Source organism: Corella eumyota, chromosome 6 (assembly GCF_963082875.1).
Source record: "Corella eumyota chromosome 6, kaCorEumy4.1, whole genome shotgun sequence".
NCBI lineage: Eukaryota > Metazoa > Chordata > Ascidiacea > Phlebobranchia > Corellidae > Corella > Corella eumyota.
The window spans coordinates 11,293,553-11,319,285 of record NC_137495.1 but is presented as its reverse complement, the minus strand read 5'-3'; the positions used below and the strand labels follow the sequence as shown (position 1 = coordinate 11,319,285).

Sequence of the window (25,733 nt, the reverse complement as noted above, 5' to 3'; positions counted from 1 at the left end):
CTTGTTGAAAACTCCCAAATTGAACGATCTATGCATCATAACATTAAAACGCACGTCGAAAATAAAAAAACTATTTCTACACCGGAAATCGCCGGACCGTCTGGGTGAAAACCAGAAATCCCAAGCTTGACAAGCATAAACTTTACCACCGATGTTTAATATTGTCCCCAAGATAAGTTTTGTTAAAAATGGAGTGTAGTAAATTTATTGATTAATAACTGCCCTTAGTTGTCGGTTGTTTACAAGAATATAAAATTCTGTCTAATTTCTTTCAAAATTAAACGCTAAATTAAGTAATGTCTAAATCCATGTTTATTGAGTGGCTTCTGTTCAATAGAACGAAATTGCCCTTTGTCTTTAAAACAAACATTTGCCTTTAATAAAAAGCTAAAATGAATCGTTAAAATAATGGTTTAATTCCAGAAAAACGAAGTTAGAGGTTCCATGTGAAAAGAGTTTCAAACAAATTTGCAAAGGAAATATTTTAAATCTAAAGAAAACTATTTTTATCTCTGGGTTGACATTTCGGTTAATACACAAATGCGCCAACCATTGCAACACAACAACAACTGATTCGCGACATTTTTATTAAATTTGCAAAACATTATTATGGTAATAAAAATGAAGCAAGATCAAAATTATAATAATAGAAATGTTTAACAAAATAAAATTGACCCTTGGTGGACTTAAACCTTCAAACTTTCTCCTAACAGCTGAACGCCCTAACCGATTGCGCGACAGAGATGATTATTTCGCCCACTTTGTTTAAATTTGCAAAGCAAAATTAATACAATAAAAATGTAATTATATATTTCGTTCATGAATGGGCCCGAACCTTCAACCTTGCGGTTAAGAGCAAAACGCGCCAATCTATTGCGACACAAATACGACTAATTCGCGACACTTCTGTTAAATTTGCAAAGCAAAATTATAATAATAAAAATGAGAAAAAACTAGTTTCGTTCTTGGGGGGGGGGGGGTCGAACCTCCAACTTTTCGGTTAAAGAGCTAAACGCGCCAATGATTGGGACACAGAAACGACTGATTTGCGACATTTCTATCAAATTTGCAAAGCAAAATTGTAAAAAAGGCGATTATATATTTGACCCTAGGTGGACTCGAACCGCAATCTTTTAAATTAAAAAGAAAATAATAATGATAAACATTTATCTAATAATTAAATACATAAAATTTGATTTAATAATTTAGTTGATAATCATAATTAATTTATGTTTATGATTATCTTTATTTATTAATAGAGATTAATTTCAAAAATGATGAAATTATTTTAAATCGTATTTTATTTATCAAATAAATCTAGTTGTAAGTATTTTTGCTTGTTGTGATGATGAATTTAAAATTACTTTGACACAATTATTGCGTTTTAAAAAAAAAATAATTGTATGGGATATCACCCTTTTCAATATAAATATATTAAAACAGTTTTACAAACGTAAACATGTGCATTACCAGCTTCTTTTAAACATCTTTAAAAGACAAAAATAATTTTATAAATCCAAAATCAGATGATTGATTTAATGGAAGTTAAAGAATCTGTATTTTTCCATTAATCTTAAAGGTTGATAAACTACTTTTTTTGCTAGATGGTGGACTAAATTGCAGAAAAAATCTTAAAGGTCTGTGTTTTTTTCAAAACTCCCTTATATTGCCCACCACTTGCCTGAACATTACCAGACAGGATTGCATAATTAGTAATAACAAATTTTAACTTGTTTAAAAAAACTTTTGAATCGAATCAGTATTTTATTTATTTAGTCACCAAGGCTTCATAGCTTAGTGGTAAAGCGTCTGTCTCGTAAACAGGAGATCCTGGGTTCAATCTCCAGAAACGCCTAATGTTATTTTACTATCATGAAGTTGGTTGTTATTTTTAAAAAAAAATCTTCTGATTACTTTAAAATAATACGTTAAACTTTAAACACCACGAAGATTTGTAAACCTATCATGACGTTTATGTTAAATTAGGCTATTGTTTATCTTCCGACTGTAATTAACAGCTTATGCAAATTCTAACTCGCGAATATAAAAAAAGTCGACTAAATTTTATTATTTTTTTTGATATTTTGTGCAATGTTTTTGCACAAGTAGCAAATTTAATAATTTTGATTGTTCTTAATGATTGGTTGTGTACAAGAATATGGGATTCCGACTATTTAAAAAAAATTAACACTAAATTTACTTTGAAGTCCAAATCCATGTTTGTTTGGTGGCGTCCGTTTAGTAAAACTAAATTGCCGGGTTTAATTTAAGTATATGCACTTAATATGAAGCGTAAATGACTAGATTAAAATATGAATCAATACCAGAAAAAAAACAGATAAATTTTTGTGCGACAAGAAATGTTAAATATAAACTGCAAATTTCATAAACAAGTTATAATTAAAAGCATTCGATATACTTTTGACATCGAAAAAAGAAAGTCAAAGCTTGTCAGCACATAAAATTTCGTATTAAATCAACATCAAATATTTTTTTTATTAAAATTAAAGTAAGTTTATGTGAATTTATTTTAAATAAGTTACATACCAATCAACCTTAATGACAACTTAATTTCTAATATCTTAAAAAAAACTTATTTTAGCTGTGTTTTTTAAAAGAAAAAAGCAAAAATAGCACTTAAAATATAAATTTACCATTTGACTTTAAAAAGCTGCTATGGTTTTTTGTTAAAAAAAAGAATGCCCTATTAAATGGTTGTCACAATAATTCTGACGCAGGGTTTAAAATAACGAAAATAAATGCAAGTAATTAAAAGTAACTTAAATGTAAACACATCAAAAAATTAAGTAAATTATTAATGAAACAAAAAAAATAAAATTAAAGTTACCATATTTTTCAACAAAAGCGCAAAATTTTATTATTTGCTTCCTGTAGAGTTTCTACAAAGTGTTAAAAAAGGGCGAATTCTAACTAACTTTATCGAACCGCTGACATTTTGTGATGTGCATATTTTGGTATGCAAGAAGTTAATTAAACTTTTGTAATCGAGGAATATTTTAGTTATTTGCAGCTAATAGCTTAGTTCGACATCATTTTGCAGAAGCATTTGGTAAGTGCAACAGTCATTAAATACACTTTTCTGTCTGTCTGTTTAATATTAAAACTGTGTTGATGGAATACACTAACAAAAGTAAGGTTGCCTATTTTTATTGCAAACTTAGGCTATTTATGTACATTACACAAACACTTGAACAATAAGAGTAGGACAACAACATAAACATGGGGTGATGTTGTGATTGTATAGAGAAGAGAAAGGATGGCTAGGAAAAGGAGGAGGGAGGGGGGTGGTGGAGATTTAAGTATGTAGAGGTAAAAGAATATTTATTCGAAAGAAAAGTTAAATAGATTATCAACAAAAACTTTATAATCTGAGGTGTCTTAATTACATTGCTTAATAATATATCGTGTTATTTTATAGAAGAGCTGACAAGATGAACAAGAAAATTAATAAATTGTTTATAAATTTTTTCGTTGAAATCTATTGTCAGTTGTTACATAACTTGCACCATTATTTCCCCAAAGTTTTTAGTTTTAAACTTAATAGACGCTTATAATAAAATAAATCTGTTATGCTACTTTGCTTTTTATTGTGTCAATTCAAGCTCTATTAAAATGAGAATTTGAAATATACAAAATACGTTTTAAATTATATAGGAAATAGACAATAATAAATAAATTTTGCGTACGCCGTGTGAAAGGGCCTTTATTTTAAACAATTAACTATTAAATCTAAAAATAGCGTGTTTACAGCAAATAAATTCAAAAAGTTTCTGGGGAAGCATGCCCATTATTTTGTTTTTTGTTTGGACAGACTTAACATTTTTAAAGTTTTAATTAACAAAACATTATTTATCAAATTTGACAGTGCGGGTGCGTGGCGCAAAGGATAACGCGTCTGCCTACGGAGCAGAAGATTCCAGGTTCGAGTCCTGGCGCGCTCGTATTTTATTTAGCAAAATTTTTCCTACTTTAAGTACGTGAAATACTTATTTATGCTTAAGACATATTTATTTGTTCACTTTTCATCACACACAGAGTTACGGTTGCTAATTGAATCACACGATGTAATTGATAAAGTCGGTTTCATTTCACAATGGCATTGTGACGTTGAATAAAAGGGCAAAAAATTTGTACCTTTTTGCATAGGAAAGGGTGACCCTTGCCTAATTTTTTTTAAATCATTTTACAATTAATAAAACAAAAATAAACAATTGGATTAGGTTAAAGTAGTGATTGGGCTTCGTGAATAATAAAAAAGTGGCAATAAAGAGTAGGAAATGTATGTAATAAAAAAATTACATATAATTTTTTTATACGCTATTTGAAGCGGTTTTATTGCATACTGTACAAAATCGTAAAACATACTCGTTGGGTTAATAAGTTTACTTTGTTTTTTAAAAACACGATTAATAACGATAAAATTGCATCGCAGCGAAACAAAGCCATGTGTATTATAAGACGTCTTATATTTCTAGTTGTTGTTTAATTGTAAAAAAACTTAAAAAATGAGAAGCTGAATAAGTCAAGATGTAGTTTTTAAACAACAAATTTAATTTTCATACACAAAATGTAAGTATTCTTTTTCTGAAAATAATTTTTAACTAGGGATATTCTCGGATAGAAAGAACATAAGAAGCCAATTTTCCAATTCGGTAAGTGATTGGTTTTGTGATAACAAACAAGGAGGTGCCTAGATAAAACATCCTTATATTGCAAAGTCTGAATAGTGGTAGCGTTAATCGGTTTTGCAACGCTTTGCAATAAAACTTGCAAATGCTTACTAGCAAGATTTATTACCGTCAACATTGTCACCAGACCAAGGAGCACAGTTTCAGTCGATACTTTTTAGGATTAAAATTTTCTTGACCTCACTCCCTACAAGAGTCTTTTACAGCGTTTATTTGTTCAAGCAAATGCTCAAAATATCAAAAACATTTTACTTAAAGTGGTAAAGGTTCATGATTTTTACTTTGGGTATAAACATAGGTATTTTATTGTCAATTATGCTTAAATATTTGCTTGATTAATAAAAAATAAGATAAATATTTTGCTTTTAAATTTAGTTTGATTATATTATACGACATCGATGCGTGTTTGTTTGCTGAAATTTAGTCTAGTTATTATAAAGGTTATATTTTAATTTACTGTGTAAGTTTTTTTTATAAAAAAAAGGTTTAAACGGTTTTGAACCAAATGTCATTTTTTTTAAAATAAATCAAGTTAAAATGAAATTACTGGGTGTGGGGTTCGAACCCACGCGGACATTCGTCCATTGGAACTTAAGTCCAACGCCTTAACCACTCGGCCAACCCAGTAAGTGCGAAAGCCTTGTTAAGATGCTAATAAACATAAATCTTAAGTAAGCCACCAATTGTGATTGGCAGCCTTATGCCTTATTGTCTTTCGAAACTTTGATTTTAAGTCAATTTTTTTTGGTTGGTTTAAACAAGGTGTTTGCGTAGCGAACTTTGTGCGTACTTTGCGTCCTACTATTTCCTCGGGTATTCTAAACTTTTTTGGGGTGGTTCATTTTAAAGTAGGAAATGTCATTTTGTATTGCCTTTAACATGCATTTTATTTAAATAACACGATTAGATATATAAAACTGTTATTATATTGCAAAACCTGTTACAGCAATAAAATAAATTTTAAATGGGCAAGTAATTCTTTTCTTTAATGAAATGCAATAACAGTCTTTAATTTAGTAACCATAATTATTTTTGTAATTGCGACAAAAATTATTTTAAATCACTTTATTAACAAAAGTAAATTAACGTAAAAGTTGCAACAAATATTTGCAGCTGGCCATTTACCCACAACCAGCAATTCGAATTTTTATCACTTTTGCTTATTTATTAAACATATATGTAGTTTTACAGACGTGATCCTACAACTTGAGTTGTAATAAAGAATATCTATCGGCTTACGTTTAAAAAATTAAAAATACGAACAATATGCCTTTTTTCTTTTAACTTTATTAATTGTTAGTCCACAAATAAGATTGGTTTGATTAAAATTCGATAAAAAATGTTAAAATTTAACATTCGTTTGATTAAAATTTGACAATTTGTTCAGCAAAATTTTATAAAATTCTGTTTTTAAAAATTATACAAATAGCATATATACCTTATTCAAATAGGAACAAAGTTGGTTGTTAGAAACGGTCAAAAGAATAACAGCAATTATAACTGTAAAGAAACTGCACTTAGCATATCTACACATATTACTGTAAATACCTAGCTTATTGGGACCAAAATCTACACTTAACCAATAAAAATAATTAAAACCCCAAAACCATGAAAAAATTACAATGCCATGGGATGAGCATTTAAATAATTGAATAAAATCACGCTAGCTGCCTCAAGAAGGAAAAGCAAGAGTTGTCGTGACCGATTGGTTAAGGCTATAAAAAAGGAAACTATTCAGCTCTGCAGGCACAAGTTCGAATCCTGCCGAAAACGCATTTTTTTTGCATTTTTTAATTAAAAATTAAATAAATACAATTTTAGAAATTAAAGTTGCCTTGAAAAGTAAACAAAAAAGTTGTCGTGGCCGAGGCCATAGACTTACAATCTTTTAGGCGCTGTCCGCACATATTCGAATCCTGCCGACAACGAATTTTTTTATTTAGTCTTAGTTCAAATTTAAATAATTAATTAAAATCGCGCTAGCTGCTCGGGGAAAAAAACTTATTTTAGACTTGATTTCTTTTAGGCTCTGCCCGCGAAGGTTCGAGTCCAGCCGATAACGCATTTTTATTTCAGTTTTGTTATAAAATTAATTTAAATCACGCTAGCTGCTCTGAGAATCCAACATAACAGTTGTCAGGTTCGAATCCTGCCGACAACGCATTATTTTATTTTAAATACAAATTTAATTAACTAATTAAAATCACGCGAGGTGCTTCTAGAATGGAACATTAGAGTTGTCGTGGCCGATTGGTGGAGCTATAGGTTTGAGTTTTTTGAGGCTCTGCCCGCGCAGGTTCGACTCATGCCGACAACGCTTTATTTTATGTTTTAATACAACTTTAAATAATTTGATTAAATCACGCTGGCTGCTCCGAGAATCCAACAAACGAGTTGGCGTGGCCGAGTCGTTAAGGCAATCGACTTGAAATCTTTTGCGCTTTGCCCGCGAAGGTTCGAATCCTGTCGACAACGGATTTTTTTTTACTAATTTTTTAACTAAAATTACGCTAGCTGCCTTAAAGGGAACAAAGAGTTTATCCACAAAAAATAAGTAACGTTGTTCAGTGGATATCGTTGGACAGTACCTTCATAATAAAACTTTTACTGATCGTGCGAACCTCCAACTTTTCGGTTAAAGAGCTAAACGCGCCAATGATTGCGACACAGAAACGACTGATTTGCGACATTTCTATCAAATTTGCAAAGCAAAATTGTAAAAGAAGACGATTATATATTTGACCCTGGGTGGACTCGAACCGCAATCTTTTAAATTAAAAAGAAAATAATGATAAACATTTATCTAATAATTAAATACATAAAATTTGATTTAATAATTTAGTTGATAATCTTAATTAATTTATGTTTATGATTATCTTTATTTATTAATAGAAATTAATTTTAAAAATGATCAAATGATTTTAAATCGTATTTTATTTATCAAATAAATCCAGTTGTAAGTATTTTTGCTTGTTGTAATAATGATTTTCAAATTACTTTGACACAATTATTGCGTTCTTTAAAAAAAAATAATTGTATGGGATATCACCCTTTTTAATATAAATATATTAAAACAGTTTTACAAACGTTAACATGTGCATCACCAGCTTTTTTTTAACATCTTTAAAAAACGGAAATAATTTTATAAATTCAAAATCAGATGATTGATTTAATGGAAGTTAATAGTTAATAGCCAATTGCGCCAACGATTGCAACACAACAACAACTGATTCGCGACATTTTTATGAAATTTGCAAAACATTATTATAGTAATAAAAATGAAGCAAACAAAAAATCGTCACTGGGTGGGCTTGAACCACCAACCTTTCGGTTAACAGCCGAACGCGCTAACCGATTGCGCCACAGAGACGACATTCATTGCTACAGTTGAATTGAATCTAAAGATTAAAATTATAATAATAAAAATGTAACAAAATATATTTGACCTTGGGTGGACTCGAACAACCGACCTTTCGGTTAACAGACGAACTCGCTAACTGATTGCGCCATAGAGACGACATTTTTTGGCACACTTGGTCTAAATTTAGAGATCAAAATTATAATAAAAAAATGTAACAAAATAAATTTGGCCCTTGGTGGACTTAAACCTTCAAACTTTCTCCTAACAGCTGAACGCCCTAACCGATTGCGCGACAGAGACAATTATTTCGCCCACTTTGTTTAAATTTGCAAAGCAAAATTAATACAATTAAAATGTAATTATATATTTCGTTCATAAATGGGCCCGAACCTTCAACCTTGCGGTTAAAAGCAAAACGCGCCAATCTATTGCGACACAAATACGACTAATTCGCGACACTTCTATTAAATTTGCAAAGCAAAATTATAATAATAAAAATGAGAAAAAACTAGTTTCGTTCTTGGGGGGGGGGGGGGTCGAACCTCCAACTTTTCGGTTAAAGAGCTAAACGCGCCAATGATTGGGACACAGAAACGACTGATTTGCGACATTTCTATCAAATTTGCAAAGCAAAATTGTAAAAAAGGCGATTATATATTTGACCCTAGGTGGACTCGAACCGCAATCTTTTAAATTAAAAAGAAAATAATAATGATAAACATTTATCTAATAATTAAATACATAAAATTTGATTTAATAATTTAGTTGATAATCATAATTAATTTATGTTTATGATTATCTTTATTTATTAATAGAGATTAATTTCAAAAATGATGAAATTATTTTAAATCGTATTTTATTTATCAAATAAATCTAGTTGTAAGTATTTTTGCTTGTTGTGATGATGAATTTAAAATTACTTTGACACAATTATTGCGTTTTAAAAAAAAAATAATTGTATGGGATATCACCCTTTTCAATATAAATATATTAAAACAGTTTTACAAACGTAAACATGTGCATTACCAGCTTCTTTTAAACATCTTTAAAAGACAAAAATAATTTTATAAATCCAAAATCAGATGATTGATTTAATGGAAGTTAAAGAATCTGTATTTTTCCATTAATCTTAAAGGTTGATAAACTACTTTTTTTGCTAGATGGTGGACTAAATTGCAGAAAAAATCTTAAAGGTCTGTGTTTTTTTCAAAACTCCCTTATATTGCCCACCACTTGCCTGAACATTACCAGACAGGATTGCATAATTAGTAATAACAAATTTTAACTTGTTTAAAAAAACTTTTGAATCGAATCAGTATTTTATTTATTTAGTCACCAAGGCTTCATAGCTTAGTGGTAAAGCGTCTGTCTCGTAAACAGGAGATCCTGGGTTCAATCTCCAGAAACGCCTAATGTTATTTTACTATCATGAAGTTGGTTGTTATTTTTAAAAAAAAATCTTCTGATTACTTTAAAATAATACGTTAAACTTTAAACACCACGAAGATTTGTAAACCTATCATGACGTTTATGTTAAATTAGGCTATTGTTTATCTTCCGACTGTAATTAACAGCTTATGCAAATTCTAACTCGCGAATATAAAAAAAGTCGACTAAATTTTATTATTTTTTTTGATATTTTGTGCAATGTTTTTGCACAAGTAGCAAATTTAATAATTTTGATTGTTCTTAATGATTGGTTGTGTACAAGAATATGGGATTCCGACTATTTAAAAAAAATTAACACTAAATTTACTTTGAAGTCCAAATCCATGTTTGTTTGGTGGCGTCCGTTTAGTAAAACTAAATTGCCGGGTTTAATTTAAGTATATGCACTTAATATGAAGCGTAAATGACTAGATTAAAATATGAATCAATACCAGAAAAAAAACAGATAAATTTTTGTGCGACAAGAAATGTTAAATATAAACTGCAAATTTCATAAACAAGTTATAATTAAAAGCATTCGATATACTTTTGACATCGAAAAAAGAAAGTCAAAGCTTGTCAGCACATAAAATTTCGTATTAAATCAACATCAAATATTTTTTTTATTAAAATTAAAGTAAGTTTATGTGAATTTATTTTAAATAAGTTACATACCAATCAACCTTAATGACAACTTAATTTCTAATATCTTAAAAAAAACTTATTTTAGCTGTGTTTTTTAAAAGAAAAAAGCAAAAATAGCACTTAAAATATAAATTTACCATTTGACTTTAAAAAGCTGCTATGGTTTTTTGTTAAAAAAAAGAATGCCCTATTAAATGGTTGTCACAGTAATTCTGACGCAGGGTTTAAAATAACGAAAATAAATGCAAGTAATTAAAAGTAACTTAAATGTAAACACATCAAAAAATTAAGTAAATTATTAATGAAACAAAAAAAATAAAATTAAAGTTACCATATTTTTCAACAAAAGCGCAAAATTTTATTATTTGCTTCCTGTAGAGTTTCTACAAAGTGTTAAAAAAGGGCGAATTCTAACTAACTTTATCGAACCGCTGACATTTTGTGATGTGCATATTTTGGTATGCAAGAAGTTAATTAAACTTTTGTAATCGAGGAATATTTTAGTTATTTGCAGCTAATAGCTTAGTTCGACATCATTTTGCAGAAGCATTTGGTAAGTGCAACAGTCATTAAATACACTTTTCTGTCTGTCTGTTTAATATTAAAACTGTGTTGATGGAATACACTAACAAAAGTAAGGTTGCCTATTTTTATTGCAAACTTAGGCTATTTATGTACATTACACAAACACTTGAACAATAAGAGTAGGACAACAACATAAACATGGGGTGATGTTGTGATTGTATAGAGAAGAGAAAGGATGGCTAGGAAAAGGAGGAGGGAGGGGGGTGGTGGAGATTTAAGTATGTAGAGGTAAAAGAATATTTATTCGAAAGAAAAGTTAAATAGATTATCAACAAAAACTTTATAATCTGAGGTGTCTTAATTACATTGCTTAATAATATATCGTGTTATTTTATAGAAGAGCTGACAAGATGAACAAGAAAATTAATAAATTGTTTATAAATTTTTTCGTTGAAATCTATTGTCAGTTGTTACATAACTTGCACCATTATTTCCCCAAAGTTTTTAGTTTTAAACTTAATAGACGCTTATAATAAAATAAATCTGTTATGCTACTTTGCTTTTTATTGTGTCAATTCAAGCTCTATTAAAATGAGAATTTGAAATATACAAAATACGTTTTAAATTATATAGGAAATAGACAATAATAAATAAATTTTGCGTACGCCGTGTGAAAGGGCCTTTATTTTAAACAATTAACTATTAAATCTAAAAATAGCGTGTTTACAGCAAATAAATTCAAAAAGTTTCTGGGGAAGCATGCCCATTATTTTGTTTTTTGTTTGGACAGACTTAACATTTTTAAAGTTTTAATTAACAAAACATTATTTATCAAATTTGACAGTGCGGGTGCGTGGCGCAAAGGATAACGCGTCTGCCTACGGAGCAGAAGATTCCAGGTTCGAGTCCTGGCGCGCTCGTATTTTATTTAGCAAAATTTTTCCTACTTTAAGTACGTGAAATACTTATTTATGCTTAAGACATATTTATTTGTTCACTTTTCATCACACACAGAGTTACGGTTGCTAATTGAATCACACGATGTAATTGATAAAGTCGGTTTCATTTCACAATGGCATTGTGACGTTGAATAAAAGGGCAAAAAATTTGTACCTTTTTGCATAGGAAAGGGTGACCCTTGCCTAATTTTTTTTAAATCATTTTACAATTAATAAAACAAAAATAAACAATTGGATTAGGTTAAAGTAGTGATTGGGCTTCGTGAATAATAAAAAAGTGGCAATAAAGAGTAGGAAATGTATGTAATAAAAAAATTACATATAATTTTTTTATACGCTATTTGAAGCGGTTTTATTGCATACTGTACAAAATCGTAAAACATACTCGTTGGGTTAATAAGTTTACTTTGTTTTTTAAAAACACGATTAATAACGATAAAATTGCATCGCAGCGAAACAAAGCCATGTGTATTATAAGACGTCTTATATTTCTAGTTGTTGTTTAATTGTAAAAAAACTTAAAAAATGAGAAGCTGAATAAGTCAAGATGTAGTTTTTAAACAACAAATTTAATTTTCATACACAAAATGTAAGTATTCTTTTTCTGAAAATAATTTTTAACTAGGGATATTCTCGGATAGAAAGAACATAAGAAGCCAATTTTCCAATTCGGTAAGTGATTGGTTTTGTGATAACAAACAAGGAGGTGCCTAGATAAAACATCCTTATATTGCAAAGTCTGAATAGTGGTAGCGTTAATCGGTTTTGCAACGCTTTGCAATAAAACTTGCAAATGCTTACTAGCAAGATTTATTACCGTCAACATTGTCACCAGACCAAGGAGCACAGTTTCAGTCGATACTTTTTAGGATTAAAATTTTCTTGACCTCACTCCCTACAAGAGTCTTTTACAGCGTTTATTTGTTCAAGCAAATGCTCAAAATATCAAAAACATTTTACTTAAAGTGGTAAAGGTTCATGATTTTTACTTTGGGTATAAACATAGGTATTTTATTGTCAATTATGCTTAAATATTTGCTTGATTAATAAAAAATAAGATAAATATTTTGCTTTTAAATTTAGTTTGATTATATTATACGACATCGATGCGTGTTTGTTTGCTGAAATTTAGTCTAGTTATTATAAAGGTTATATTTTAATTTACTGTGTAAGTTTTTTTTATAAAAAAAAGGTTTAAACGGTTTTGAACCAAATGTCATTTTTTTTAAAATAAATCAAGTTAAAATGAAATTACTGGGTGTGGGGTTCGAACCCACGCGGACATTCGTCCATTGGAACTTAAGTCCAACGCCTTAACCACTCGGCCAACCCAGTAAGTGCGAAAGCCTTGTTAAGATGCTAATAAACATAAATCTTAAGTAAGCCACCAATTGTGATTGGCAGCCTTATGCCTTATTGTCTTTCGAAACTTTGATTTTAAGTCAATTTTTTTGGGTTGGTTTAAACAAGGTGTTTGCGTAGCGAACTTTGTGCGTACTTTGCGTCCTACTATTTCCTCGGGTATTCTAAACTTTTTTGGGGTGGTTCATTTTAAAGTAGGAAATGTCATTTTGTATTGCCTTTAACATGCATTTTATTTAAATAACACGATTAGATATATAAAACTGTTATTATATTGCAAAACCTGTTACAGCAATAAAATAAATTTTAAATGGGCAAGTAATTCTTTTCTTTAATGAAATGCAATAACAGTCTTTAATTTAGTAACCATAATTATTTTTGTAATTGCGACAAAAATTATTTTAAATCACTTTATTAACAAAAGTAAATTAACGTAAAAGTTGCAACAAATATTTGCAGCTGGCCATTTACCCACAACCAGCAATTCGAATTTTTATCACTTTTGCTTATTTATTAAACATATATGTAGTTTTACAGACGTGATCCTACAACTTGAGTTGTAATAAAGAATATCTATCGGCTTACGTTTAAAAAATTAAAAATACGAACAATATGCCTTTTTTCTTTTAACTTTATTAATTGTTAGTCCACAAATAAGATTGGTTTGATTAAAATTCGATAAAAAATGTTAAAATTTAACATTCGTTTGATTAAAATTTGACAATTTGTTCAGCAAAATTTTATAAAATTCTGTTTTTAAAACTTATACAAATAGCATATATACCTTATTCAAATAGGAACAAAGTTGGTTGTTAGAAACGGTCAAAAGAATAACAGCAATTATAACTGTAAAGAAACTGCACTTAGCATATCTACACATATTACTGTAAATACCTAGCTTATTGGGACCAAAATCTACACTTAACCAATAAAAATAATTAAAACCCCAAAACCATGAAAAAATTACAATGCCATGGGATGAGCATTTAAATAATTGAATAAAATCACGCTAGCTGCCTCAAGAAGGAAAAGCAAGAGTTGTCGTGACCGATTGGTTAAGGCTATAAAAAAGGAAACTATTCAGCTCTGCAGGCACAAGTTCGAATCCTGCCGAAAACGCATTTTTTTTGCATTTTTTAATTAAAAATTAAATAAATACAATTTTAGAAATTAAAGTTGCCTTGAAAAGTAAACAAAAAAGTTGTCGTGGCCGAGGCCATAGACTTACAATCTTTTAGGCGCTGTCCGCACATATTCGAATCCTGCCGACAACGAATTTTTTTATTTAGTCTTAGTTCAAATTTAAATAATTAATTAAAATCGCGCTAGCTGCTCGGGGAAAAAAACTTATTTTAGACTTGATTTCTTTTAGGCTCTGCCCGCGAAGGTTCGAGTCCAGCCGATAACGCATTTTTATTTCAGTTTTGTTATAAAATTAATTTAAATCACGCTAGCTGCTCTGAGAATCCAACATAACAGTTGTCAGGTTCGAATCCTGCCGACAACGCATTATTTTATTTTAAATACAAATTTAATTAACTAATTAAAATCACGCGAGGTGCTTCTAGAATGGAACATTAGAGTTGTCGTGGCCGATTGGTGGAGCTATAGGTTTGAGTTTTTTGAGGCTCTGCCCGCGCAGGTTCGACTCATGCCGACAACGCTTTATTTTATGTTTTAATACAACTTTAAATAATTTGATTAAATCACGCTGGCTGCTCCGAGAATCCAACAAACGAGTTGGCGTGGCCGAGTCGTTAAGGCAATCGACTTGAAATCTTTTGCGCTTTGCCCGCGAAGGTTCGAATCCTGTCGACAACGGATTTTTTTTTACTAATTTTTTAACTAAAATTACGCTAGCTGCCTTAAAGGGAACAAAGAGTTTATCCACAAAAAATAAGTAACGTTGTTCAGTGGATATCGTTGGACAGTACCTTCATAATAAAACTTTTACTGATCGTGCGAACCTCCAACTTTTCGGTTAAAGAGCTAAACGCGCCAATGATTGCGACACAGAAACGACTGATTTGCGACATTTCTATCAAATTTGCAAAGCAAAATTGTAAAAGAAGACGATTATATATTTGACCCTGGGTGGACTCGAACCGCAATCTTTTAAATTAAAAAAAAAATAATGATAAACATTTATCTAATAATTAAATACATAAAATTTGATTTAATAATTTAGTTGATAATCTTAATTAATTTATGTTTATGATTATCTTTATTTATTAATAGAAATTAATTTTAAAAATGATCAAATGATTTTAAATCGTATTTTATTTATCAAATAAATCCAGTTGTAAGTATTTTTGCTTGTTGTAATAACGATTTTCAAATTACTTTGACACAATTATTGCGTTCTTTAAAAAAAAATAATTGTATGGGATATCACCCTTTTTAATATAAATATATTAAAACAGTTTTACAAACGTTAACATGTGCATCACCAGCTTTTTTTTAACATCTTTAAAAAACGGAAATAATTTTATAAATTCAAAATCAGATGATTGATTTAATGGAAGTTAATAGTTAATAGCCAATTGCGCCAACGATTGCAACACAACAACAACTGATTCGCGACATTTTTATGAAATTTGCAAAACATTATTATAGTAATAAAAATGAAGCAAACAAAAAATCGTCACTGGGTGGGCTTGAACCACCAACCTTTCGGTTAACAGCCGAACGCGCTAACCGATTGCGCCACAGAGACGACAATCATTGCTACAGTTGAATTGAATCTAAAGATTAAAATTATAATAATAAAAATGTAACAAAATATATTTGACCTTGGGTGGACTCGAACAACCGACCTTTCGGTTAACAGACGAACTCGCTAACTGATTGCGCCATAGAGACGACATTTTTTGGCACACTTGGTCTAAATTTAGAGATCAAAATTATAATAAAAAAATGTAACAAAATAAATTTGGCCCTTGGTGGACTTAAACCTTCAAACTTTCTCCTAACAGCTGAACGCCCTAACCGATTGCGCGACAGAGACAATTATTTCGCCCACTTTGTTTAAATTTGCAAAGCAAAATTAATACAATTAAAATGTAATTATATATTTCGTTCATAAATGGGCCCGAACCTTCAACCTTGCGGTTAAGAGCAAAACGCGCCAATCTATTGCGACACAAATACGACTAATTCGCGACACTTCTATTAAATTTGCAAAGCAAAATTATAATAATAAAAATGAGAAAAAACTAGTTTCGTTCTTGGGGGGGGGGGGTCGAACCTCCAACTTTTCGGTTAAAGAGCTAAACGCGCCAATGATTCAGAAACGACTGATTTGACACAGAAACGACTGATTTGCGACATTTCTATCAAATTTGCAAAGCAAAATTGTAAAAAAGGCGATTATATATTTGACCCTAGGTGGACTCGAACCGCAATCTTTTAAATTAAAAAGAAAATAATAATGATAAACATTTATCTAATAATTAAATACATAAAATTTGATTTAATAATTTAGTTGATAATCATAATTAATTTATGTTTATGATTATCTTTATTTATTAATAGAGATTAATTTCAAAAATGATGAAATTATTTTAAATCGTATTTTATTTATCAAATAAATCTAGTTGTAAGTATTTTTGCTTGTTGTGATGATGAATTTAAAATTACTTTGACACAATTATTGCGTTTTAAAAAAAAAATAATTGTATGGGATATCACCCTTTTCAATATAAATATATTAAAACAGTTTTACAAACGTAAACATGTGCATTACCAGCTTCTTTTAAACATCTTTAAAAGACAAAAATAATTTTATAAATCCAAAATCAGATGATTGATTTAATGGAAGTTAAAGAATCTGTATTTTTCCATTAATCTTAAAGGTTGATAAACTACTTTTTTTGCTAGATGGTGGACTAAATTGCAGAAAAAATCTTAAAGGTCTGTGTTTTTTTCAAAACTCCCTTATATTGCCCACCACTTGCCTGAACATTACCAGACAGGATTGCATAATTAGTAATAACAAATTTTAACTTGTTTAAAAAAACTTTTGAATCGAATCAGTATTTTATTTATTTAGTCACCAAGGCTTCATAGCTTAGTGGTAAAGCGTCTGTCTCGTAAACAGGAGATCCTGGGTTCAATCTCCAGAAACGCCTAATGTTATTTTACTATCATGAAGTTGGTTGTTATTTTTAAAAAAAAATCTTCCGATTACTTTAAAATAATACGTTAAACTTTAAACACCACGAAGATTTGTAAACCTATCATGACGTTTATGTTAAATTAGGCTATTGTTTATCTTCCGACTGTAATTAACAGCTTATGCAAATTCTAACTCGCGAATATAAAAAAAGTCGACTAAATTTTATTATTTTTTTTGATATTTTGTGCAATGTTTTTGCACAAGTAGCAAATTTAATAATTTTGATTGTTCTTAATGATTGGTTGTGTACAAGAATATGGGATTCCGACTATTTAAAAAAAATTAACACTAAATTTACTTTGAAGTCCAAATCCATGTTTGTTTGGTGGCGTCCGTTTAGTAAAACTAAATTGCCGGGTTTAATTTAAGTATATGCACTTAATATGAAGCGTAAATGACTAGATTAAAATATGAATCAATACCAGAAAAAAAACAGATAAATTTTTGTGCGACAAGAAATGTTAAATATAAACTGCAAATTTCATAAACAAGTTATAATTAAAAGCATTCGATATACTTTTGACATCGAAAAAAGAAAGTCAAAGCTTGTCAGCACATAAAATTTCGTATTAAATCAACATCAAATATTTTTTTTATTAAAATTAAAGTAAGTTTATGTGAATTTATTTTAAATAAGTTACATACCAATCAACCTTAATGACAACTTAATTTCTAATATCTTAAAAAAAACTTATTTTAGCTGTGTTTTTTAAAAGAAAAAAGCAAAAATAGCACTTAAAATATAAATTTACCATTTGACTTTAAAAAGCTGCTATGGTTTTTTGTTAAAAAAAAGAATGCCCTATTAAATGGTTGTCACAGTAATTCTGACGCAGGGTTTAAAATAACGAAAATAAATGCAAGTAATTAAAAGTAACTTAAATGTAAACACATCAAAAAATTAAGTAAATTATTAATGAAACAAAAAAAATAAAATTAAAGTTACCATATTTTTCAACAAAAGCGCAAAATTTTATTATTTGCTTCCTGTAGAGTTTCTACAAAGTGTTAAAAAAGGGCGAATTCTAACTAACTTTATCGAACCGCTGACATTTTGTGATGTGCATATTTTGGTATGCAAGAAGTTAATTAAACTTTTGTAATCGAGGAATATTTTAGTTATTTGCAGCTAATAGCTTAGTTCGACATCATTTTGCAGAAGCATTTGGTAAGTGCAACAGTCATTAAATACACTTTTCTGTCTGTCTGTTTAATATTAAAACTGTGTTGATGGAATACACTAACAAAAGTAAGGTTGCCTATTTTTATTGCAAACTTAGGCTATTTATGTACATTACACAAACACTTGAACAATAAGAGTAGGACAACAACATAAACATGGGGTGATGTTGTGATTGTATAGAGAAGAGAAAGGATGGCTAGGAAAAGGAGGAGGGAGGGGGGTGGTGGAGATTTAAGTATGTAGAGGTAAAAGAATATTTATTCGAAAGAAAAGTTAAATAGATTATCAACAAAAACTTTATAATCTGAGGTGTCTTAATTACATTGCTTAATAATATATCGTGTTATTTTATAGAAGAGCTGACAAGATGAACAAGAAAATTAATAAATTGTTTATAAATTTTTTCGTTGAAATCTATTGTCAGTTGTTACATAACTTGCACCATTATTTCCCCAAAGTTTTTAGTTTTAAACTTAATAGACGCTTATAATAAAATAAATCTGTTATGCTACTTTGCTTTTTATTGTGTCAATTCAAGCTCTATTAAAATGAGAATTTGAAATATACAAAATACGTTTTAAATTATATAGGAAATAGACAATAATAAATAAATTTTGCGTACGCCGTGTGAAAGGGCCTTTATTTTAAACAATTAACTATTAAATCTAAAAATAGCGTGTTTACAGCAAATAAATTCAAAAAGTTTCTGGGGAAGCATGCCCATTATTTTGTTTTTTGTTTGGACAGACTTAACATTTTTAAAGTTTTAATTAACAAAACATTATTTATCAAATTTGACAGTGCGGGTGCGTGGCGCAATGGATAACGCGTCTGCCTACGGAGCAGAAGATTCCAGGTTCGAGTCCTGGCGCGCTCGTATTTTATTTAGCAAAATTTTTCCTACTTTAAGTACGTGAAATACTTATTTATGCTTAAGACATATTTATTTGTTCACTTTTCATCACACACAGAGTTACGGTTGCTAATTGAATCACACGATGTAATTGATAAAGTCGGTTTCATTTCACAATGGCATTGTGACGTTGAATAAAAGGGCAAAAAATTTGTACCTTTTTGCATAGGAAAGGGTGACCCTTGCCTAATTTTTTTTAAATCATTTTACAATTAATAAAACAAAAATAAACAATTGGATTAGGTTAAAGTAGTGATTGGGCTTCGTGAATAATAAAAAAGTGGCAATAAAGAGTAGGAAATGTATGTAATAAAAAAATTACATATAATTTTTTTATACGCTATTTGAAGCGGTTTTATTGCATACTGTACAAAATCGTAAAACATACTCGTTGGGTTAATAAGTTTGCTTTGTTTTTTAAAAACACGATTAATAACGATAAAATTGCATCGCAGCGAAACAAAGCCATGTGTATTATAAGACGTCTTATATTTCTAGTTGTTGTTTAATTGTAAAAAAACTTAAAAAATGAGAAGCTGAATAAGTCAAGATGTAGTTTTTAAACAACAAATTTAATTTTCATACACAAAATGTAAGTATTTTTTTTCTGAAAATAATTTTTAACTAGGGATATTCTCCGATAGAACATAAGAAGCCAATTTTCCAATTCGGTAAGTGATTGGTTTTGTGATAACAAACAAGGAGGTGCCTAGATAAAACATCCTTATATTGCAAAGTCTGAATAGTGGTAGCGTTAATCGGTTTTGCAACGCTTTGCAATAAAACTTGCAAATGCTTACTAGCAAGATTTATTACCGTCAACATTGTCACCAGACCAAGGAGCACAGTTTCAGTCGATACTTTTTAGGATTAAAATTTTCTTGACCTCACTCCCTACAAGAGTCTTTTACAGCGTTTATTTGTTCAAGCAAATGCTCAAAATATCAAAAACATTTTACTTAAAGTGGTAAAGGTTCATGATTTTTACTTTGGGTATAAACATAGGTATTTTATTGTCAATTATGCTTAAATATTTGCTTGATTAATAAAAAATAAGATAAATATTTTGCTTTTAAATTTAGTTTGATTATATTATACGACATCGATGCGTGTTTGTTTGCTGAAATTTAGTCTAGTTATTATAAAGGTTATATTTTAATTTACTGTGTAAGTTTTTTTTATAAAAAAAAGGTTTAAACGGTTTTGAACCAAATGTCATTTTTTTTAAAATAAATCAAGTTAAAATGAAATTACTGGGTGTGGGGTTCGAACCCACGCGGACATTCGTCCATTGGAACTTAAGTCCAACGCCTTAACCACTCGGCCAACCCAGTAAGTGCGAAAGCCTTGTTAAGATGCTAATAAACATAAATCTTAAGTAAGCCACCAATTGTGATTGGCAGCCTTATGCCTTATTGTCTTTCGAAACTTTGATTTTAAGTCAATTTTTTTTGGTTGGTTTAAACAAGGTGTTTGCGTAGCGAACTTTGTGCGTACTTTGCGTCCTACTATTTCCTCGGGTATTCTAAACTTTTTTGGGGTGGTTCATTTTAAAGTAGGAAATGTCATTTTGTATTGCCTTTAACATGCATTTTATTTAAATAACACGATTAGATATATAAAACTGTTATTATATTGCAAAACCTGTTACAGCAATAAAATAAATTTTAAATGGGCAAGTTATTCTTTTCTTTAATGAAATGCAATAACAGTCTTTAATTTAGTAACCATAATTATTTTTGTAATTGCGACAAAAATTATTTTAAATCACTTTATTAACAAAAGTAAATTAACGTAAAAGTTGCAACAAATATTTGCAGCTGGCCATTTACCCACAACCAGCAATTCGAATTTTTATCACTTTTGCTTATTTATTAAACATATATGTAGTTTTACAGACGTGATCCTACAACTTGAGTTGTAATAAAGAATATCTATCGGCTTACGTTTAAAAAATTAAAAATACGAACAATATGCCTTTTTTCTTTTAACTTTATTAATTGTTAGTCCACAAATAAGATTGGTTTGATTAAAATTCGATAAAAAATGTTAAAATTTAACATTCGTTTGATTAAAATTTGACAATTTGTTCAGCAAAATTTTATAAAATTCTGTTTTTAAAAATTATACAAATAGCATATATACCTTATTCAAATAGGAACAAAGTTGGTTGTTAGAAACGGTCAAAAGAATAACAGCAATTATAACTGTAAAGAAACTGCACTTAGCATATCTACACATATTACTGTAAATACCTAGCTTATTGGGACCAAAATCTACACTTAACCAATAAAAATAATTAAAACCCCAAAACCATGAAAAAATTACAATGCCATGGGATGAGCATTTAAATAATTGAATAAAATCACGCTAGCTGCCTCAAGAAGGAAAAGCAAGAGTTGTCGTGACCGATTGGTTAAGGCTATAAAAAAGGAAACTATTCAGCTCTGCAGGCACAAGTTCGAATCCTGCCGAAAACGCATTTTTTTTGCATTTTTTAATTAAAAATTAAATAAATACAATTTTAGAAATTAAAGTTGCCTTGAAAAGTAAACAAAAAAGTTGTCGTGGCCGAGGCCATAGACTTACAATCTTTTAGGCGCTGTCCGCACATATTCGAATCCTGCCGACAACGAATTTTTTTATTTAGTCTTAGTTCAAATTTAAATAATTAATTAAAATCGCGCTAGCTGCTCGGGGAAAAAAACTTATTTTAGACTTGATTTCTTTTAGGCTCTGCCCGCGAAGGTTCGAGTCCAGCCGATAACGCATTTTTATTTCAGTTTTGTTATAAAATTAATTTAAATCACGCTAGCTGCTCCGTGAATCCAACATAACAGTTGTCAGGTTCGAATCCTGCCGACAACGCATTATTTTATTTTAAATACAAATTTAATTAACTAATTAAAATCACGCGAGGTGCTTCTAGAATGGAACATTAGAGTTGTCGTGGCCGATTGGTGGAGCTATAGGTTTGTGTTTTTTAAGGCTCTGCCCGCGCAGGTTCGACTCATGCCGACAACGCTTTATTTTATGTTTTAATACAACTTTAAATAATTTGATTAAATCACGCTGGCTGCTCCGAGAATCCAACCTACGAGTTGGCGTGGCCGAGTCGTTAAGGCAATCGACTTGAAATCTTTTGCGCTTTGCCCGCGAAGGTTCGAATCCTGTCGACAACGGATTTTTTTTTACTAATTTTTTAACTAAAATTACGCTAGCTGCCTTAAAGGGAACAAAGAGTTTATCCACAAAAAATAAGTAACGTTGTTCAGTGGATATCGTTGGACAGTACCTTCATAATAAAACTTTTACTGATCGTGCGGTAAATGATTAGGCGCTAATGGGGATCGACCCCAGGACCTTCTTTTTACTAGACTGGCGCTTTAACACTATGTCATAATGCCTTTAAAGAAAGTCGATGTATCAGTCATGTCGTTACAAACAAATGTATTTAAAATAAAGTAAAGTATTTTAATATTTAAATTCTTGTTGAAAACTCCCAAATTGAACGATCTATGCATCATAACATTAAAACGCACGTCGAAAATAAAAAAACTATTTCTACACCGGAAATCGCCGGACCGTCTGGGTGAAAACCAGAAATCCCAAGCTTGACAAGCATAAACTTTACCACCGATGTTTAATATTGTCCCCAAGATAAGTTTTGTTAAAAATGGAGTGTAGTAAATTTATTGATTAATAACTGCCCTTAGTTGTCGGTTGTTTACAAGAATATAAAATTCTGTCTAATTTCTTTCAAAATTAAACGCTAAATTAAATAATGTCTAAATCCATGTTTATTGAGTGGCTTCTGTTCAATAGAACGAAATTGCCCTTTGTCTTTAAAACAAACATTTGCCTTTAATAAAAAACTAAAATGAATCGTTAAAATAATGGTTTAATTCCAGAAAAACGAAGTTAGAGGTTCCATGTGAAAAGAGTTTCAAACAAATTTGCAAAGGAAATATTTTAAATCTAAAGAAAACTATTTTTATCTCTGGGTTGACATTTCGGTTAATACACAAATGCGCCAACCATTGCAACACAACAACAACTGATTCGCGACATTTTTATTAAATTTGCAAAACATTATTATGGTAATAAAAATGAAGCAAGATCAAAATTATAATAATAGAAATGTTTAACAAAATAAAATTGACCCTTGGTGGACTTAAACCTTCAAACTTTCTCCTAACAGCTGAACGCCCTAACCGATTGCGCGACAGAGATGATTATTTCGCCCACTTTGTTTAAATTTGCAAAGCAAAATTAATACAATAAAAATGTAATTATATATTTCGTTCATGAATGGGCCCGAACCTTCAACCTTGCGGTTAAGAGCAAAACGCGCCAATCTATTGCGACACAAATACGACTAATTCGCGACACTTCTGTTAAATTTGCAAAGCAAAATTATAATAATAAAAATGAGAAAAAACTAGTTTCGTTCTTGGGGGGGGAGGTCGAACCTCCAACTTTTCGGTTAAAGAGCTAAACGCGCCAATGATTGCGACACAGAAACGACTGATTTGCGACATTTCTATCAAATTTGCAAAGCAAAATTGTAAAAGAAGACGATTATATATTTGACCCTGGGTGGACTCGAACCGCAATCTTTTAAATTAAAAAGAAAATAATGATAAACATTTATCTAATAATTAAATACATAAAATTTGATTTAATAATTTAGTTGATAATCTTAATTAATTTATGTTTATGATTATCTTTATTTATTAATAGAAATTAATTTTAAAAATGATCAAATGATTTTAAATCGTATTTTATTTATCAAATAAATCCAGTTGTAAGTATTTTTGCTTGTTGTAATAATGATTTTCAAATTACTTTGACACAATTATTGCGTTCTTTAAAAAAAAATAATTGTATGGGATATCACCCTTTTTAATATAAATATATTAAAACAGTTTTACAAACGTTAACATGTGCATCACCAGCTTTTTTTTAACATCTTTAAAAAACGGAAATAATTTTATAAATTCAAAATCAGATGATTGATTTAATGGAAGTTAATAGTTAATAGCCAAATGCGCCAACGATTGCAACACAACAACAACTGATTCGCGACATTTTAATGAAATTTGCAAAACATTATTATAGTAATAAAAATGAAGCAAACAAAAAATCGTCCCTGGGTAGGCTTGAACCACCAACCTTTCGGTTAACAGCCGAACGCGCTAACCGATTGCGCCACAGAGACGACATTCATTGCTACAGTTGAATTGAATCTAAAGATTAAAATTATAATAATAAAAATGTAACAAAATATAATTGACCTTGGGTGGACTCGAACAACCGACCTTTCGGTTAACAGACGAACTCGCAAGTGATTGCGCCATAGAGACGACATTTTTTGGCACACTTGGTCTAAATTTAGAGATCAAAATTATAATAAAAAAATGTAACAAAATAAATTTGGCCCTTGGTGGACTTAAACCTTCAAACTTTCTCCTAACAGCTGAACGCCCTAACCGATTGCGCGACAGAGACAATTATTTCGCCCACTTTGTTTAAATTTGCAAAGCAAAATTAATACAATTAAAATGTAATTATATATTTTGTTCATAAATGGGCCCGAACCTTCAACCTTGCGGTTAACAGCAAAACGCGCCAATCTATTGCGACACAAATACGACTAATTCGCGACACTTCTGTTAAATTTGCAAAGCAAAATTATAATAATAAAAATGAGAAAAAACTAGTTTCGTTCTTGGGGGGGGGGGGTCGAACCTCCAACTTTTCGGTTAAAGAGCTAAACGCGCCAATGATTGGGACACAGAAACGACTGATTTGCGACATTTCTATCAAATTTGCAAAGCAAAATTGTAAAAAAGGCGATTATATATTTGACCCTAGGTGGACTCGAACCGCAATCTTTTAAATTAAAAAGAAAATAATAATGATAAACATTTATCTAATAATTAAATACATAAAATTTGATTTAATAATTTAGTTAATAATCATAATTAATTTATGTTTATGATTATCTTTATTTATTAATAGAGATTAATTTCAAAAATGATGAAATTATTTTAAATCGTATTTTATTTATCAAATAAATCTAGTTGTAAGTATTTTTGCTTGTTGTGATGATGAATTTAAAATTACTTTGACACAATTATTGCGTTTTAAAAAAAAAATAATTGTATGGGATATCACCCTTTTCAATATAAATATATTAAAACAGTTTTACAAACGTAAACATGTGCATTACCAGCTTCTTTTAAACATCTTTAAAAGACAAAAATAATTTTATAAATCCAAAATCAGATGATTGATTTAATGGAAGTTAAAGAATCTGTATTTTTCCATTAATCTTAAAGGTTGATAAACTACTTTTTTTGCTAGATGGTGGACTAAATTGCAGAAAAAATCTTAAAGGTCTGTGTTTTTTTCAAAACTCCCTTATATTGCCCACCACTTGCCTGAACATTACCAGACAGGATTGCA

The 25,733-nt window shown here is 29.8% G+C and overlaps 9 non-coding genes across 9 annotated transcripts; 3 read left to right on the top strand and 6 right to left on the bottom strand.

Moving 5' to 3' along the window:
• The first annotated feature begins 3,889 nt into the window (after nt 1-3,889).
• Trnar-acg (transfer RNA arginine (anticodon ACG)) lies at nt 3,890-3,962 on the top strand. Its single transcript has one exon. It is a non-coding gene; the product is annotated as a tRNA-Arg (tRNA).
• A 1,291-nt stretch (nt 3,963-5,253) lies between these two features.
• Trnal-uaa (transfer RNA leucine (anticodon UAA)) lies at nt 5,254-5,336 on the bottom strand. Its single transcript has one exon. It is a non-coding gene; the product is annotated as a tRNA-Leu (tRNA).
• Nucleotides 5,337-8,005: 2,669 nt separating this feature from the next.
• Trnan-guu (transfer RNA asparagine (anticodon GUU)) lies at nt 8,006-8,079 on the bottom strand. Its single transcript has one exon. It is a non-coding gene; the product is annotated as a tRNA-Asn (tRNA).
• Nucleotides 8,080-11,515: 3,436 nt separating this feature from the next.
• On the top strand, nt 11,516-11,588 carry Trnar-acg (transfer RNA arginine (anticodon ACG)). Its single transcript has one exon. It is a non-coding gene; the product is annotated as a tRNA-Arg (tRNA).
• A 1,291-nt stretch (nt 11,589-12,879) lies between these two features.
• Nucleotides 12,880-12,962, bottom strand: Trnal-uaa (transfer RNA leucine (anticodon UAA)). Its single transcript has one exon. It is a non-coding gene; the product is annotated as a tRNA-Leu (tRNA).
• A 2,669-nt stretch (nt 12,963-15,631) lies between these two features.
• Nucleotides 15,632-15,705, bottom strand: Trnan-guu (transfer RNA asparagine (anticodon GUU)). Its single transcript has one exon. It is a non-coding gene; the product is annotated as a tRNA-Asn (tRNA).
• A 3,448-nt stretch (nt 15,706-19,153) lies between these two features.
• On the top strand, nt 19,154-19,226 carry Trnar-acg (transfer RNA arginine (anticodon ACG)). The gene has a single exon. It is a non-coding gene; the product is annotated as a tRNA-Arg (tRNA).
• A 1,287-nt stretch (nt 19,227-20,513) lies between these two features.
• Nucleotides 20,514-20,596, bottom strand: Trnal-uaa (transfer RNA leucine (anticodon UAA)). Its single transcript has one exon. It is a non-coding gene; the product is annotated as a tRNA-Leu (tRNA).
• Nucleotides 20,597-24,409: 3,813 nt separating this feature from the next.
• Trnan-guu (transfer RNA asparagine (anticodon GUU)) lies at nt 24,410-24,483 on the bottom strand. Its single transcript has one exon. It is a non-coding gene; the product is annotated as a tRNA-Asn (tRNA).
• Between the last annotated feature and the right edge of the window lie 1,250 nt (nt 24,484-25,733).